The sequence below is a fragment of the Pan troglodytes genome, chromosome 1 (genome assembly GCF_028858775.2).
Source record: "Pan troglodytes isolate AG18354 chromosome 1, NHGRI_mPanTro3-v2.0_pri, whole genome shotgun sequence".
In the NCBI taxonomy this organism is placed as follows: Eukaryota; Metazoa; Chordata; class Mammalia; order Primates; family Hominidae; genus Pan; species Pan troglodytes.
In genome coordinates this window covers 116667626-116684713 of record NC_072398.2, presented here as the reverse complement: position 1 = coordinate 116684713, position 17088 = coordinate 116667626, and the positions used below count along the sequence as shown (strand labels likewise).

Genomic DNA, 17088 nt, shown 5'->3' with positions numbered 1-17088 from the left:
ATGGGATTAGTGACCTTATAAAAGAACTTGAGGGAAGTAGGTGGCCCCTTCCATTCTTCTGCCTCATGAAAACACATTGTCCATCTCCTGCTGAGGATGCAGCAACAAGAACCCATCTTGGAAAGAGACACTGGGCTCTCACCAGACATGGAACATACTGATACCTTGATCATGGACTTTCCAGCCTCTAGAACATGAGAAGTAACATTCTTTTATGTGTAAATTATCTGATCAAATATATTTTATTATACTAGCACAAACAGACTAAACCATGATGCTTCCATTTTTTACAAGTCACATGTAACAGAAATCAGGGTCTTGAAGGTCATCTTCAAGGCCCATGGTCATCTAGGTATCCTGTCCCACAACGCAACTGTGACTGCTGTGTCAGCCAGACAGTTGCCTCTAGACATGTGCTTTCTTAATATGTCCCTAAACTTTCAGCATGGGCACTCCATCCTTGCTGCCATATCAAAGACCTCTCTTTGGCCTCAAATTATCAGCCCACCAATGCAGCAGCCAATTTGAGACCTGAATATAAAGTTAAGGCCTAACACTGGGATCATGGTCAATTTTCCTTTTGTTTTTACCAACCCATTAACAATGACATCTAATGTGGCCTTCTGAGAACCCTTTTCAATGACCACAATTCCCCAAGTATCCACTATTCTTCCAAGTATTCTAATGACACCTGCTTTTTTCCCCCTTTAATCTGGGTTTTCTGTGCTGTACTGTTTAATAGATAGAGTATGATTTCTGTTGGGGAATATTTTATAGGTATAGCTCTTCTGTCGAGAGTGCAATGTTCCATAATAATCTCCTAGAGGTATAAAGGATGTGCAAAAAATTAGAATCCACTGGCTGTTTCAGTCATTTCTGATCTGCTCTGTTAAGATCTTTTGTTCTGAGAAGAATCAAAGAAACTGCTTTGAGTCATACACTTTATGAATTTGTTTTTTAAACAGACTACTCATTTGAAGGTTTGGGTGTTCACTTCTTTTTAATTATGGGTTCTGAATTTCAGTTATAGGCAAGAAGGCTGTATGACTTTACTTCATTTTCCCTTTCTAAATATGTGGGTGGTGGACACCCTATACATATATTTGGGTTAAGCAAATAGGCCTTCCAAGTTATTACCAGGGAGACTGCTGTGGGACTGCTTTCTCTTTTGACATTTTCCAGGCTAATGTTCCCTTGACCCAGCCCTTGACTCTGTGGGTTAATCTGGGCAAAAGTGGACCTTTACTGTGGCATGGGTTCATGCAGGAAAGTGTCCAGTTGAGGAATGATAGAAGACTTTTCAGGTCTGTTGGCTTACGTAGTGACCCATTCTGCTGAGTTCCATCATAACTTACAGTTTTCCTCCTCTAACTGCTATAATTCTCCAGATGTGATGATGTATTTTGATCTGGCTTTGTCTTCCTGGATTAATTTACTTAATAAATATTTAGAAGGCCCTCTATGACATTGGACATGATTCTAGGCTCTTGGGAATGTAGCAGGGAGCAAGACTGTCTAAGGTCCCTATGCAGGTACAGATAAACAATAAAATCTACAACTGAGAAGTTAGTTGCATATTGTTTTAACAGTTAAGAGGGGAGAAACAGTGTGATGTGATGAGTGAAGCAGAGCGTATTCAGGAGAGGATGATCAGGGACATCTCACTTCATCAGGGCAGTGACAGTTCAGCTGAGATCTACATGTCAACAGAGAGGCAACCATGAGAAGATGAGGAACACCATTTTATATAAAGGGAATGATAAATGTGAAGATCTAGAGGCAAGAAAGTATTGCATATTTATGGAAGAGAAGAGAGGCCAGTCTGGCTGAGGCATCGTGAGTAAAAGGGAGAGTGATGAGGAAGTGAGTTGGAAGGATGAGCAGATCATGCAGTGCCCAGGAGAGCTGGAGATCAGTTTAGAGTGTATAGTTAATGGAATGGGAAGCCACAGAAAGGTTTTAAATAGGTGGGACATAGGATTTGAATTTACTTAAAAACATGTCTCAGGCTGTTGTATGGAGAACAGAATGTGGTAAACAGCCACAGAATGGGAAAAGCCAGTGCTGAGGCTATTCATTTAGATATTCTTTCTTTTTTTTTTTAACTTACTTTTTTACTTGTTTTTTGTTATTTTGAGACAGGGACTTGCTATGTTACCCAGAGTACTGGAGTGCAGTGGCATGATCCTCAACTCCCCAGGCCAAGTGATTCTACTACTTCAGCCTTGGGAGTGGCTGGAAGCACAGGCGTGCACCACCATGCCCAGGTAGGCTTTTAACACATTTTTAATTTTGTAGAGACAGGGTCTCCCTATGTTGCCTAGAGTGATCTCAAATTCCTAGACTCAAGTGATCCTCCTGCCTCAGCTTCCCAGAGTGCTGGGACTATGAACATGAGTCTTCATGCCCAGCTATCTCTAACTTTGCTTTTGAGTTGGCCTCTGCCCACATTCCAGTAAGAGAAACTGTACTGGGTCAACTTGGAATTTTTGAGGTTTGATTATTTTAAGCTATAGATTTTCTTAACCTTGAAGAGCTTTATTGTTTGTTTGTCTTTTCAATGTAAAGAGCGATTAATTGGAGTGAGGTCTAAGTACCTGTATTTTGTAGAAACTCCCCAGGTGATTTTAATTGGCAAACAGGGTTGAGAACTCCGTAGGACCAATTAGGGACTGACAGAGCAGGAACTCGCCATCTTGGCCAAGCACTGTCATTTTAAAATTCACCTTGATCAGAAACTGACTAAATCCAAAGCAGATCAGCCTAATGGCTAAGGTCAGCAACATCCTGTCAACATCTCTTACCAGAAACATTCCAAACCCCTTCCCAACGAGAGACATGCCAGCCCTGAAATAACCTCCTGTCTGGTCAGAAAGACGTCAGCCCCAAGATAACCTTCCCTCCAGCCCAAAGACATTCCAACCCTGCCATAAACTTCTTCCCTACACAGAAATATTCCTAGCTTGTCATAAGCGCCCTCACCCTAATACCAATATATACTCTTAGTCTGTAAGAGAGAATGCTCCTGACTGAAATTGGCCAAAAGCCCCTCTCAGGTTTATTTTTCTAAAATAAATCTGTCTTTGACTGTTGAGCCACATTTTGTGTTTCTTTCCTCTTTAACTCTTATATTTGGTGCCAAAACCCGGGATGAGTGCTGAGGGTAGAGCTCTCTTGCAACCCAGGAAACAGTGGGCAATGGCAGCTCATCCTGAGCTAACTCCTGGATTCTGAGGGTCTCTGGCCACCTGCCCCGTCTTCTCTCCTATTTCACTTTTTTGAGCAATTTGCATGAGGAGGACAAGTAACCTGAAGGGAACTGTGAGGCTCTGGCAAGGGCTACTCCCTAGAGTATTCAAAACCCTCAGTCTTGGGAATCCACCTCCAACCACTGGCAATGTGTATTTCACTCTCTTCCCTCCTCCTCCCTCAACCTCTCTCTCTCTCCTCTCTCTCTCTTTCTTCCTTCCTTGTGCAGCTCCAGCCTAAGAGGCCCTTTGCCAATTCCAACTGGAACATCCAGCATCAGACACTAATCCAGCTGACTGGTAAAATTTGCCCTCCCCTGGTTTTCTCATGGTACCCAGGAAAGTCAGGTCGGCCATCCCGGTCCTTGGAGGACCAGTGGGACTAAGCTAGAGGAAATCTTGGGAACACCAAGTTTTTTCTCAGCTTGACTGTCCTCTTTAGAAAGAGTATTCCAGGTCTCTGTCTTTTGTCTGGGGACACCTAGAAAAAAACAGACACCCTCGGCTTTTTCTCACCAGTCTACATGGTTGCCAAACAATCCCACATTCATATGCCCTCTCCACTGTGCTGTCTCCTTCATAACCGCAACAAACTTGGCTTACGTATTTAGTTTTTTATTGTAACATGGCCTGGCCCCAATAGAAATTACATAATGACAGCAGATGGCCTGAAAATGGCACCTTTAACTTCCAAATTCTCAGGAACCTTGACAACTTTATAACCAGGAATGTCAAACGGCAAGAGGTTCTCTATATTCAGGCTTTCTTCTGCTTCTACTTAGATCCCAACCCTCCCTGTGTCAAGCTTGCACCCCTCATGAAATCTTTCTTCTTAATAAAAACCCTCCCCGGTCTCTTCTTCCTCTGAAACCCCTTTTTACCCTGCAGATGAACCTGTCTGTATTCTCATCCACCTACATCTGCTACTTGCCTGTTCAAACCCTCTGCCTTGGTGGCCCCTCCTGTCCCCAAGCCTTCAGCCCCAAACCCTGCTCTTCCTCCTTCTCCACCTGTTACATGTTCAAAAACCACCTCTGCTATTCTCCCTCTCTGGGAAGTGGCTGGGGCTGAAGGCATTGCTCGCGTTCATGTCCCTTTTTCCATGTGTGATTTGTCACACATCAAGCAGTGTCTGCGATCTTTCTCTAAAAATCCCTCTCATTAGCGCAGGGAGTTCCTGCACATGACCCAGTAAAAAAGAGTGCTGAGCTTAATTAAAATGGATATTCAAGCTATGAGTATATTCAAAAGGCCTTTATGTTTTTTTCTTCTTATATCTTATTTTCCTGGAAAAGGTTTTTTCTCAGTTAACTGAATTACTTTTCTCCACTCCCTCTTGCCACTCCTGGTGCATGTATGAAAAACCCTAAAATGACTTCTGATGGCCTGGGACTCCTTGGGAAAACACAAAAGGTTCCACAAATCCCATTTTGGGAAAAATTTCTGTTTTCCTTATGGAACCCCTGGAATTAAAGGTGAATAAGTACCTCTCAAAATCTGTCTTTGTCTTCCAGCTATGCTTGTTTATTAGGCCCTGGAAACTGTGTTCCTAGCCCTGTTCTTAAAGAGCCTCACCCAAAGGCCAATAATCCAATTGGGAAATTAGCAAAAAAAAATCTTATAACTACTGAATCTACTTCTGGTTGTCTGTGTGGCTATATATGTGTTATGCGTGCAGTGTCTATTAAAAGAGCTCTAATTAATTGACCTAAGAAAAATAAGCACTTAAATATTTTTAAGGGAAAAGTAAAAGCTGTGGGACCTTTCAGTTCATGTGACTTTAATCTTTAAAACTTGCTGGTACAGTAAGATTAGAAATGTCTTAAGAGTTGCCAGCATACATTTTTGTTTGCATTAATTGATCAAGCAATTTCATACTTATTTCTGCCAAGTATTACAAGGTGTCAAAATTTGACATAGATGTTACAAAACTATAACTCAGCCCAAACAGAATAAACTTTGCTTGTGTAATTTTTTAATAAGTGAAACATTAATATTGGTTTAATGAAGACAGCCACATCTTGAACTATTTAGTAAAATGCCCTAACTTCTAATTTTATGGCCTTAGGCAGTCTTGTCCTAAGGAAGTTTGTTTGGGGAAAGGACTGTTATCATCTTTAATATTAAAGAAAAGAGAATTTATGTAAAAATGAATCTTATATGGTAAATTCTTGTCCTAAAGTAAATTAACTGGTTGTTTAAAGAAAGAAATGTTTACAACAATTCAGAAAGTCGAGGCATGTCTGAGATTGTCTGTGAAGGTCGTGAAAAGTTTTATAAAGGGAATTTGTGTAAGAAATGTTGAACAATTTAAAAGTGAGTAGACCTCCTGAATACTTTATGAAATGTCACTATAACTCTTAGCCATACAAATTGCCTGATTTGTAGCTAGGTAAAACCTAGGACACATGGAGTTAAATGCTGGAATAAGCTAGACCTTAACTGCATTTCTGTCTAGGTCCTAGACTCTACATCTAGTACATAATTAAAATCCCAAACTTACCAACAAAAGTAAAGGTTGCTAAAAGTTAACAGTGTAACATGCATGTAATACTATTGAAAAAACAGTTTGCAAATACTTTTGACAAAAAGATTATAAGGAGGCATGAGAGTGTGGATTTTTACCTAGATTAAAAGGTTAAAAATTTTTTTGGAGGTTTAAGAAAATTTTGGAAGGTTAATTGTACAGGAAATTCTGTGTGTAAACATATTGGCTAAAGTTGAAGAGGTATCATCTAGTTTTCCTGCAAATTGAGCATTAAAATAAAAGCACAATGGATTTCTCTTAAAACACTAACCTGCTCTTTAACAAAAATTATAAAGTGTTAAAAAGAGTCTATAAAAATCTTATATTAAAATTGGGTAAATGCGTCTACAAGGTTTTATTAACAATTGAGTTTAACATTAATAGCACACTAATATAAAGGTAAAATTTAGCTTATTTGGTATAAAATCATACAGGAAGCATTGTAAAATATAAAATGGTGTTTGGCTTTCTTTGGGCTATATTTGTATAAATACGTTATTGGTATGTGCTCCAAAGTTACGGGAGACTGCTATAATTCTGATATATCTCAGTGTATGTTATCAGTAATAATTATAATTGTTACGTTAAAATTATTGTGTGCCACAGAGGTAACAGATATCCTTATCAATTATGCCTTTAACTATGGCTACCCTAAAACTTTGTGTCATCCATAAACAATTGTTGTCTTCTTTAGATCCTCTTTAGAAGGTGGTTTTATAGTCAGCTATAAAGCACTAACAAAATTTGGAGTATACTTGTTTCTCTCTACCTGATTTTCTCCAGAATTTGGAAACTGTGAGTATTCTTAAGTTATGGCAATATAGTTGTTTGCATAAGTGCAGTAAGAATCTGTTTTCTTTTGTAACAGGACACAATTGGAGAAACTGGTTATTTCACCAAGGCTTTGACTGGAATGGTGTGCCTTCCTTCAAGGAATCAAACTTGACTTATGAAGCCAATAAAGCCCTTGGGAAACTGGCCTCATATTTTGTGTACACAGTCCCTGTACAGGGTTTCTGATCTGTGGTAAGTAATGAAGGTCACTTTCTGACAGGCCGGGAGGCCCAACTTATTTGGAACCTCAAGAGGAGAGGAATTCACCAAACTCATAGTTATTTGATGGTACAAATCCATGGCTGCGCTTGGCTTTAAAAAGGTCTTATCTCATATTCCTTCTATGGAACAAAGTTCTGTCAAAGCCAGTTTAAGAGGCCTATGTAACAAATCATTATTCTTGCTGTGCTGTATGCAAATAATTAAGCCAAGTACAATAAAGCAAACCAGTCCTACCATGATTTGTCTTTTAATAAAAATGGGAAACTGAAGAGAGAAAATTATGTTTCAAAAACTGTAGCATACCTGTTGTTAAATTCTAGTGTTGCCTAACATTTTTCAATTCTTATTATTTTCTACTGTTTAAATTAAATTCTAACTTTTCTGACTACAAATTTCCAAAATAATCTGTGCTTTCTTAAACCCTATAAACTGAAAACCAGATGTTTCAGCAGGCACTGCCTCTAGGACCCTGACCCTCACATGAGGAAATAAAGAAATAGGAAATCTTAAGCCAAAAATCATAAAAAAATGAGTAACCAAGTAACAATTACTCATCTTACTCAGTCTCACCCCTACCTCACCAAATACTTTTTGTCATTCTTACTTCTCCTTTTAAGCCAAATATTAAAACTTTTAAATGGTAATTATTACTATGCCACCCTTGTGGGAATTGCTTTACTCACTCTATTATTTGCAATAGGACTATATACTGTAGCACCCTTCAGGTAAATATCAGAGAAACTCAATTACCATAACATTTTGCTTAATTATTATCTTCATAGCAGGAATAATGGTTACCAACAGAAAATAACACATGGGCCTTTCCAAACATGTGCCTCTGCCTCTCATTAGGTGAGGAATATTTCTATCTCAACCAATTGGGCCTGGTAAACAGGTAAAACAGAAAAGAAAAGAAAAAGCTGGAATACCAAAACAACCAAATAGATCTTTGGTTTGGGAACAAAATCATAGCATGGACCATCCCATGCCTGGGCCCTCTCCTAATAATATGCCTAGGACTAATGTTTTTACCCTGCCTAATTAACCTTTTTCAAAGATTTTTAACTGAAAGGATCAGGGCCATTTCACAAACAACTACCGAAAAACATCCACACAAGGCGTTGCTCCTACAGTCAATCTGAGACCAGAAAACTCTCTGTGTCCTCATCAGCAGGAGGTAGCCAGAAAGAACATGTCGCCCCTCATCCTTTTTATAACTGTAGGGTCAGGATTGACAGAGCAGGAGCATTGCCATCTTGGACAAGCACTGTCATTTTAAAATTCACCTTGATCAGAAACTGCCTAAATCCAAAGGGCATCAACCTAATGGCTAAAGTCAGCAACATCCCGTCAACATCTCTTACCAGAAACATTCCAAACCCCTCCCCAATGAGAGACATGCCAGCCCCGAGATAACCTCCTCTCCAGCCAGAAAGACATCAGCCCCAAGATAACCTCCCCTCCACCCAAAGACATTCCAACCCTGCCATAAACTTCTCCCCCACACAGAAACATTCCAACCTTGTGATAAGCTCCTTCACCCTAAAACTAATATATATATGCTTAGTCTGTAAGAGAGAATGCTTCTGACTGAAATTGGCCAGAAGACACTCTCTGGTTTATTTCTCTAAAATACATCTGTCTTTGACTGTTGAGCCACATTTCATGTTACTACCCTCTTTCTTTAACTCTTACAGGGATCCCGTTTCTTTTTGGGGGATTACAGTAAGTATAACACAGAAGGATCAAATGCTTCCCTCTGCCATGGCGTATGGAGACAAAGGGCAGTGCAAGATGCAACAGGCTTTGTCTGCTCCTGGTAGGCCTGCCTTTCACACAACTGCTCCAAATAGTGAAGACAATATAATAAGTAAGAGCCAGGAAAAGTCCTGTCTTGGCTGTCCATCAGATAACAATGGAATAGGTGTGGAAGGCTGCTGCTGGCCTTCACCATCGTCTTCACTACTCATAGTCTGCCTTCTTCCCGTTCTCTCAGATCTTCATTCCCCCAACTCAGCTCACTTAACACTTAACAAAGCAAACCCCAGGCATGACTCCTTTTCTCAGCTGCCCTTGGCATTCACATAATTTCCATCCTCTCTGCCCCTGGTGGGAGGGGAGGAGCACATCTGGCCAACCTCCAGCACGAATTGCTTAGTGCTTGCTCCTCTGTCTCCCTATCACAGCCACAAGTGCCATGCAGATTGCAGTTTTCTGGTTTTCAAGGTCATCTCCACTAACCCAAAGCACATTCCAATGGGTTTCAATTTCCAGCTGCTCCCCTGAGATTCAGGCCACTGTTCACAATGCTCTCTGAATCCAGCCAGTGCCCTGCCTCATTCCAGCAGTCGGGAATGCTCAGCTTTGGAAGCCAGTGAGGTGGGCGGTAAGGTGTTTTATATGCCAAGTTGCCCTGTGTTTAAGAAGATTGAAAAAGGTGTCAGTGTACGTGTGGTGTTCATGTTGGCATTCTCACACATATATTTGAAGAATGTTTGATCTAAGTAAAAGGAATGACAGACTCCAGTTCCTGGAAACCAGGGATTCTTTGGAAGCAGTTCCATGCATTCTTTTTACTCACTGAAGACACACCACTGAGATGCCTTTCTGGACCTACTAGAGCTGAAGTAGGGAGTGGTTCTGCCTGGGTGTTCTGATACCATCTGTGTATGACTGGCCTACTCCAGGCCCCAAGGCTGTGTCTCATTAAGAGCAGAGCCCCTAATAAGTTCACCTGTCAGTTGAGTGGGCATGTGCTGGACGTAGTGCTCAATGCTAGGGAGACAGACATGAGAGAGGTAGAGATGCTTACACATTTCAACATCATTTAAGGGTGAAGGTGAAGGCTGATATTGTTCCCTACCTGCCCAATATGCTTGTAGTGAATTATTCTGCCAACTTTAAGTATTACTTTAGGGATTGGCACTAGGAGCTTCAGGGGGTGGGAGGTGGTCAGGGGGAACTTCATGTCAAAGCTTCACATGTTATGTTAGGGCAAGATGGTACATTCAGCAAAGGCAGAGCATTAAGTAGATTCTCTGCCAAGGACTTTACAACTATAAGTCAGGGTCCCCACCACTGCTGCAAATCAGGTAATGTTCACTTTAGCTGGCTTTGTTGGGCAAGGGAAGGGACAGTGTGTGACCTTGTAAAAGCTAGTTCACTTTGGCAAGAGGCTGAAAAAGGGTCTGGCAAGACATTTCTCTTGTCAAGAGTAGCATTAGCAAATGTCTGCAATGAGTATCATCTCAAGAATTCAGCTGAAGTAGCTATATTGCTTTCTGTGTTGAAGTTAATAGAGTTGGTAGAAATCACAGACATGACTTCACAGCCTGAGATTCACTGGACTGACACAGCCACTGTTCAATGCTGCTGCAGCCCAGACCAAGCCCTGTACGTATTCTTGATCTTGGCCTCATCTGTGCAGTGGAAAGATAAAGGTATAAGGTGTGGGGAAATCAAACAAAATGACAAACATGAAGGCTCTTGTAAGATTCAGGGGCTTGTGTGAATGTTAGGAAGCAAGGTGGTTACCGGGTGGTTGTGCCCAAGTGCTGCAGAGAAGGGGCTGCTGAGGGGCATCCTAAAGTCTTGTGTCATAGCTCCTGGGAGCCTAGAAGGAGGAGAGAGGCAGTTGCTGTGCATGTGGCCTGTGTCCTCTGGGATTTCCAGCTCCTGGGGCAGGGTAATGAGGGAGTGAGAAGGCATGGCCTCCCTTTCCTGAGAACAGGAAGAAAGAAGGAACTAGTTCTGCTTCTCTTTGAGGGTGTGCTGTGTGTGGAGTGTGCAGGGCAGAGCTTTGGCATTAACTGGCAGTGGACTTGAGCAAGGCATGACTTTTCTGGGTTTCTGATTCCTTTTCAGTAGGCACTGTCTCTATTGGCTCTGCCCACTTTTATGTCAAGTGATTGTCTATGAATTTTAAAACCTACTTGGGAAACGTCCATAGCTAAATGCAAAAACAAGAGACCATATTTAAGTCAGCATTAAGTTCTGCAGTTCAGTGGTCATCAGATATCAGGGAGGGAGGGAATCGGTTCCTACTTGGCTCCACTTCTTGATCTTTTACAACCCTATGAGAAGTATGATGCCCCATGCCCAGTGAGGTGCCAGGTGCCATTAGACCCAAGGAAGGGCTGGAAAACCACTTTCTCGAATAGCTTTGGCTTCACACAAACAAACAAGCATGTAGAGGCATGTGTTATTATGACGTTTAGCTGCAGAAGTGTGCAGGTGCCAGAGGATGCAAATCATCTTACACTTTTAAAGCCCAATGTCACTGGCAACAGACCTTAGAAATGAGCCATAGCCTTCATTTTTCAGGAAAGGAAACAGACGCAAGAAGGTGAAGAGATTTGCTTGACTTTGATAGCAAAATTGAAATGAGAACCCAGGATTTGCACCCTTCACTCTCATTTGCAGAAATATTCTGTTTCTAAAATGAAAAAATACTGGCTTCTTTTTGCCATCCTCTCCCCCTTTCCTTAGTCTCAGTCACCCCAGCTACTTTTATTTCTATACCATGAAGTACCTGCCTATCTCCATTCATGCAGAACTCTCATCCTACAGGCTGATGTTGAGGTGGGAGATGGGCTGTTTGAGCCAGGCAGATGACTTAGGCAGCTGGCTGGTTGTTAGGCCTGCCTTCTGCCCTCTTTTCAAATGTCTCATTCCAGTTTTTTTTTTTTTTTTTTTTTCTTAATACATATGTTGGCAGGACAACCTCCTGGCTCTGTGGCTTCATCTGCCTTCTCAGCTTAGGGTTAGCAAATACTGGGTCACCACTGCAGGTGAGAATACAGTCCAACTTTGTCTTCCTTAGGGAACACTCATACTTCAACAGCCTTTAGATCATTTCCTAAGATCTCATTTATTCTGGTCCAGGGTCCCTTTCTTTTGAGAACTAACTTCCTTCTTTCCTTCCTTCCTTCCTTCCTTCCTTCCTTCCTTCCTTCCTTCTTTCCTTCCTTCCTTCCTTCTTTCCTTCCTTCCTTCTTTCCTTTCTGCTTCCTTCCCTCCCTCCCTCCCTTCCTTTCTTCTTTCCTTCTTTCCTTCTTCCCTCCTTCCCTCCCTTCCTTTCTTCCTCCTTCTTTCCTTCTTTCTTCCTTCCTTCCTTTTTTCCTTCCCTCCGTTCCTCCCTCTCTCCCTCAAGTCAAGTTAGTGGACACCCACACTGTACTGGAAGTGATCTCTAGCAGACAGACCCTTCACTGGTCCTTGGAAGGCTGGAAACCTCCTGGGAAAGGTGCAGCCTGACCGTGAGGAGGAGTCAGCTGAGGAAAGGGTGCCAAGGGGATGGGACATGCTGCAGACAGAAGCAGCCATGGCAGAATCTTGGTGTGGCTGGTTGTGTGCAGATGGTGTTGGGAGCTGTGGCAGAATCTATAATTCCCCTGGGCTGTGCTGTGCTTCTGCTCTGAAATCTGTGTATCTTCTGGACCTGGGACGCTTGCCACAAACTCTTCTCCTTTCTTTACCATGTGGATTCCAGCATGTTTTAAAGTAGCAGAGCGGAGAGACCGGTGTTCTAGTTCAGCTCCGGTACTGATGGTTTCAGTGACTATTGGAAAGTCACTTCACTTCACAGGTCTCAGTTTTCTCACTGGTAAACGGAAGAAGGAAAGGAGTCCACAGCTAAAAGCTGAAGTAAATGTCTCTAGAGCCTTCTTTAAGTTTTAATTTTTTAAAAAAATTTAGAGACGAGGTCATGGCTGGCCTTGAAATCCTGGGCTTGAGTGATCCTCACTCCTCAGCTTCCTGAGTAGCTGGGACTACAGGCATGCCCCACCATCCCTAATGAAGCCTTTTTAGTTAAAAGATCTGAATTTCACAAAAACATTGATCTGCTCTTGAGGAGCCAGGGAGCCTTTTTCATGTACCCACGATTGATCTGAGGCCATAGCTGTTTAGCCTGCTGATGAAAGAAGTTCTCATAATGAGGGCTGGCTGCATATTTTACAGAAATAGAATCGGTGCAAAATAAAATGTGGGGTCCCGTGGCAGCCCTTTAGGCCAAGCACAGGCCCTGGGTGACTGCACCAGCTGTGTGCCCACAGAACTGCCCTGCTCAGAGCTACACCAGGGATTTCACAGACTCCAGAAGGTGTGAGAGAGAGTTAGGGCCGTGCTCATGAGAAGAGTATTCCTACCTCAGTGGCCAGAGTTCATGCTAGGATGACAATAGGCCCACAGCCCATCTCATGCCCACCTCTCTATCACCAGTACCTGTTTTAGAAGAAGGGCTGACTTCACTAGTGCTGGTTCTTCCATTTCTCGAGGAAAGATTGCGCTGTTCAATAGGGAGCTTCAGGTTTCCAGAACAGATTACTGACTGTTTTGGAGTCTGCAACTGACCCTAGTGCTCCCTACCTTTGGGGAGAGAGTGGCCAAGCCATTTTGTTCTGTTCATCTGGCCTTCCCCCTCCACTTCCTCATAACAATCTTCTTTCATGCTTCAAAACACAGACTCCATTCTCTGCTCATTACCCTTGGGTGGCATCTTGGGCCATGATAAAGAAAAAGAACTCCCTCCAAATATGCAGCAGAGTCCCCTGATGTCTTAAGAATTACATGCAACCAGAGATGTTGAGTGATTCTCACCTGTATCACCTAAGAGTGGGAGATTCTCTTCTGAATTCAATTTTCAAAAGCAGATTTTCGTTTTTTTTTGTTGTATAAAAATGCTCTGGGCATTGCATGATTTCAGGTTTTGGATCTAATTCCCAGTCCCTTTATAACCTTGGCAGCTGGGCTTCACCTTCATTAGCCTTTCCCTTTCCCTGCTCATTGGCCTCTCACAACCCCACTCCCTCTTCATATCACACAAATCAGTTCATTCTCAGCCCCATACACCCCATGTGTCTTCTCTTTTTTTCCAGTTTTCAACACGATAATCCAGCTTCTTCAGCTTCATTGACACATTAAAAAGTCATCTTTGAATTCGTTCTTACTTTGCCATTCAAAGCATTCTGTTCCCTGACTCCCCAGCCCTTCTTCGCTCCATTCTAACAGTTGAGTTTGCTTGTGTTTTATCCATCCATCCATCCATCCATCCATCCATCCATCCACCCACCTACCCATGTGCCTATTTTGAATCAGGCACTGGGGACAGAGAGATGACATGATGAATTACTGTCCTCATGACATGGCAGCGTAGGGGTGGGGAACAGGATATATAAATGAAAAATTAGTAGCAGTGCAATTAGATATGCACAAGGCACAGAGGCTGTAAAAAGAGATGTTTGGATGGTGAATAAGGAGCTGGGAAGGCAATAAGGTGCTGGCAAGAGATCTGGGGACCCTTTAAGCAGAAGGAATGCTGTGCACCGGCCTGGGTGGATATAAAAGCATGCTGCATGCAGGAAGCGCTGTTTGGAAAATTGTTGAGGCACAAAGTAGGAGAATCTGGGGATAGGGCAGGGATTGGTGAGAATTAGTCTGGACTATTGGGCAGGGCCCAGGGCTTCAGAGGCCCTCTATGTTATGCTAAGGCTCTCAGGCTCATCCTGACAGTCCTGGGCCTCCACCCAGTGGTTGGTTTTAGGGAAGGTCATGACATGGTGAGACTAGTTTGGAGAGAAAACTCTGGCAACACTGCTGAGGATACGTTTCACGGGTGACTCTCCAAGACAGGGAGGCCTATGGGGTGTAAAATTAGGAATGACGTTACCAGGGAGGAAGACGACACATTCAAGAGGTGTTGTGGAGGTAAAGTTGGTAGCGCTGAATGATAGGTGGTAGGAGTGGGGACTGCCATCTAGGTTTCTGGCTTGAGAAAGTGGGTGCATGAGAGTTTTGTGCCCACACCCAGTGCTGTCTAAACTAGTGGCCATTCTGCCTCAGGCCTACCTCGGTTGCCCCTGTCTTCCATTTTGTTACCAACATATAAATCAGGCCTTCATTTCTTACCTAGATTCTTGAAGTATCCTCAGCATCTCTTTCAGTCCATCCTACGAAATACTGCCATCATAATCTTCCAGGGACAGCTGAACAATTCCCATTGCATAGTGAATGATGTCCCATCTTTTAGTATCACCATCAATATTCACAGCTAGAGGAGACATTCTTTTTCCTTGGAGTCCAATTTTTGAGAGAAGATGAGGCATGTTATATGTGAAGTAATTGAATGTGAAGTGGTCTTTAAGAGGGGTCACAGAATTCCTACTCTGAAGGCAACTGAAGGAAGGAGGCAGGGTGTCTCCAGGGGTGATCATGAGTGATCATGGTCTGTGCCCATCATTTTTTTCCAGGTGCATCTTCCACTTCTCCCCTCGCCTTGTGCTCTCTGGTCTGGTTTCATTGTTGCCTAAAAGTGACCCCTTTTCCCACCTGGGTCTTTGCAGACTGCATTGCCTCTGCCTGGAATACTTTCGCTCACATTCCTGTCTGTTGAAATCCTACCCATCTTTTGATATCCAGTCCAAATGCAAGAACCCCATGAACGCCCAGGGGAATGGATCCTCCAGAAGCACTATCCTCTCTTATGACACTGCACATTTACTGTGCACAGCATCTAACATGTCTCGTATTTTATCTCCCCCACTGGACCGCTAGACCAGGAGCAGAAGTGGAAAATCAGAGGCCTTAAGCCTGGGGTCAACCTTTGTATGTGTTTTGTTAATTTGCATATTTTTCCCTCACAGAATTTAATTTTTTAAAAAAATCATGACCTGTGTTAAACATACAGAAAAACTGAGAATATTATATAATAATGTATATTTGGGACTTATCACCAAGAATGAACAGATTTGCTGCTGACACCTCGCCACCCACTTTTTAAGATACAAAATATTACACATACAGTTTGAACACTAGCCCACATATCCCTCCCCTGGAGCTGGTCTTCACACTGCTTTTTCAAATTTAGGGTTAGTCACTAATATTTAGAAATGAAAAGATTTCACATAAGAGTTGGACTTTGGCCACTTTTCTGCAAGATCTCTCTAGGCCATTGTGGGCTCCCCACTCCATCCCTGGCCTAGGAGCCTGCCTGTCGGGTCCATGGCTGAGTCTTGCACCTGAGCTCCTCATCTGCCCTCTGTACACGTTTCCCAGAAGGCGGGTGGGCATCCTCATGTCCCTCATCCTCCTCTTCACCACTGCCCAAACTGTGCCCCCTGCCTTGGAACCAGGAATCCAAGGCCTCCTTCAAGCCCCACTGGCTCCTGTGGCTTTTCCCAGTGACTTCAGCTCAGCTCCATTCTCTGTACTCACATATACCTAAACCCTTAAGCTGGTGGCTGAGCACTTGCCTGTGTTTTCACTCATTCCTTTGCCAGGTACCCTGCAGAGCCACCCCGGTGGAGAAAAGACACCTAAAAGTCCGTGCTGGGTCAGGTTTCCTTCCTTGTTCTTCCCTCTGAGACTTTGCTGCCGCTGTGTGGTGAGTCTCGTGAGGTGCAGCAGAGTTTGGTGCAGGAGCTCTGCCGGCCTCACACCCTCAGGTATAAGAAGTGATGGCACATTTTGTTGGCCACAACACAACAAGGCCTTTTTGCTTGTTCAGTTGAGAATCCTGGCCCATCCGATTCCCTCGTCTCTTTCTTTAAGCAACCCTTGCTGCCCGTTGAAAATATGTCCTTTTCTTTACCTTCCCTGTGAAAATTGCCCTGGTGGTTTTATAGGCATGGGGTTTCGCAAGGCTGAAAAACCAGGGGGAAGGGCTCTTTCCTCAGATTCCACCACTCTCCTTTTCTTCCCATTCTATTTGACATTAACATACGGATGGTGTGCATGCCTTTCAAGAGCTGGACAGATGCTGGCTCTTGCATTTTGTGCAGCGGCCGGGGAAGGATGGGTGTTCCATTTTCCACGTTACCCCACTGCCTGGGGCCACACCCCCTGATGCTAGTGCTGATCATCTGTCCCTTGTGGTTTTGACGGTGGTGGAAACCTGTTCATCTGGGCCAGAATATGGTTTCCTTTACAGGATGAACACTGAAACTAATTCCTTTGTGGTAATCAAATTCAACTGATTAATGATCTGTAAATTTCCTCTGTAAGAAAGAAGTCATCTTGATGTTGTGTATTACTCTAATCATGCTGTGATACACCCAGGTCCAGAGGAGATAGCTTCCCCTCCCCACACTGTTGACCCACAGCAACCTCCTCACCTGCTTCCATTCAATTCTGTCCCTGATGCCCCTAACAGTGTTTCTTTTGACTGTGTTTTTGTTGGTTGCTTAATAACTATGTCATCATTGAAGTCCCCAAACTTATATTGATTGGCCTCATCTCTTCAGGGAAATTGAGACAAAT

The 17088-nt window shown here is 43.1% G+C and overlaps 1 long non-coding RNA gene across 1 annotated transcript in view; it reads left to right on the top strand.

Moving 5' to 3' along the window:
• LOC107967697 (uncharacterized) overlaps nt 1–7065 on the top strand; it is a 71940-nt gene extending 64875 nt beyond the window's left edge. Inside the window, exon 9 of the long non-coding RNA XR_010152750.1 lies at nt 6644–7065. This is a non-coding gene — a long non-coding RNA (uncharacterized LOC107967697). The remainder of the gene's footprint in view (nt 1–6643) is intronic.
• The last annotated feature ends 10023 nt before the right edge of the window (nt 7066–17088 follow it).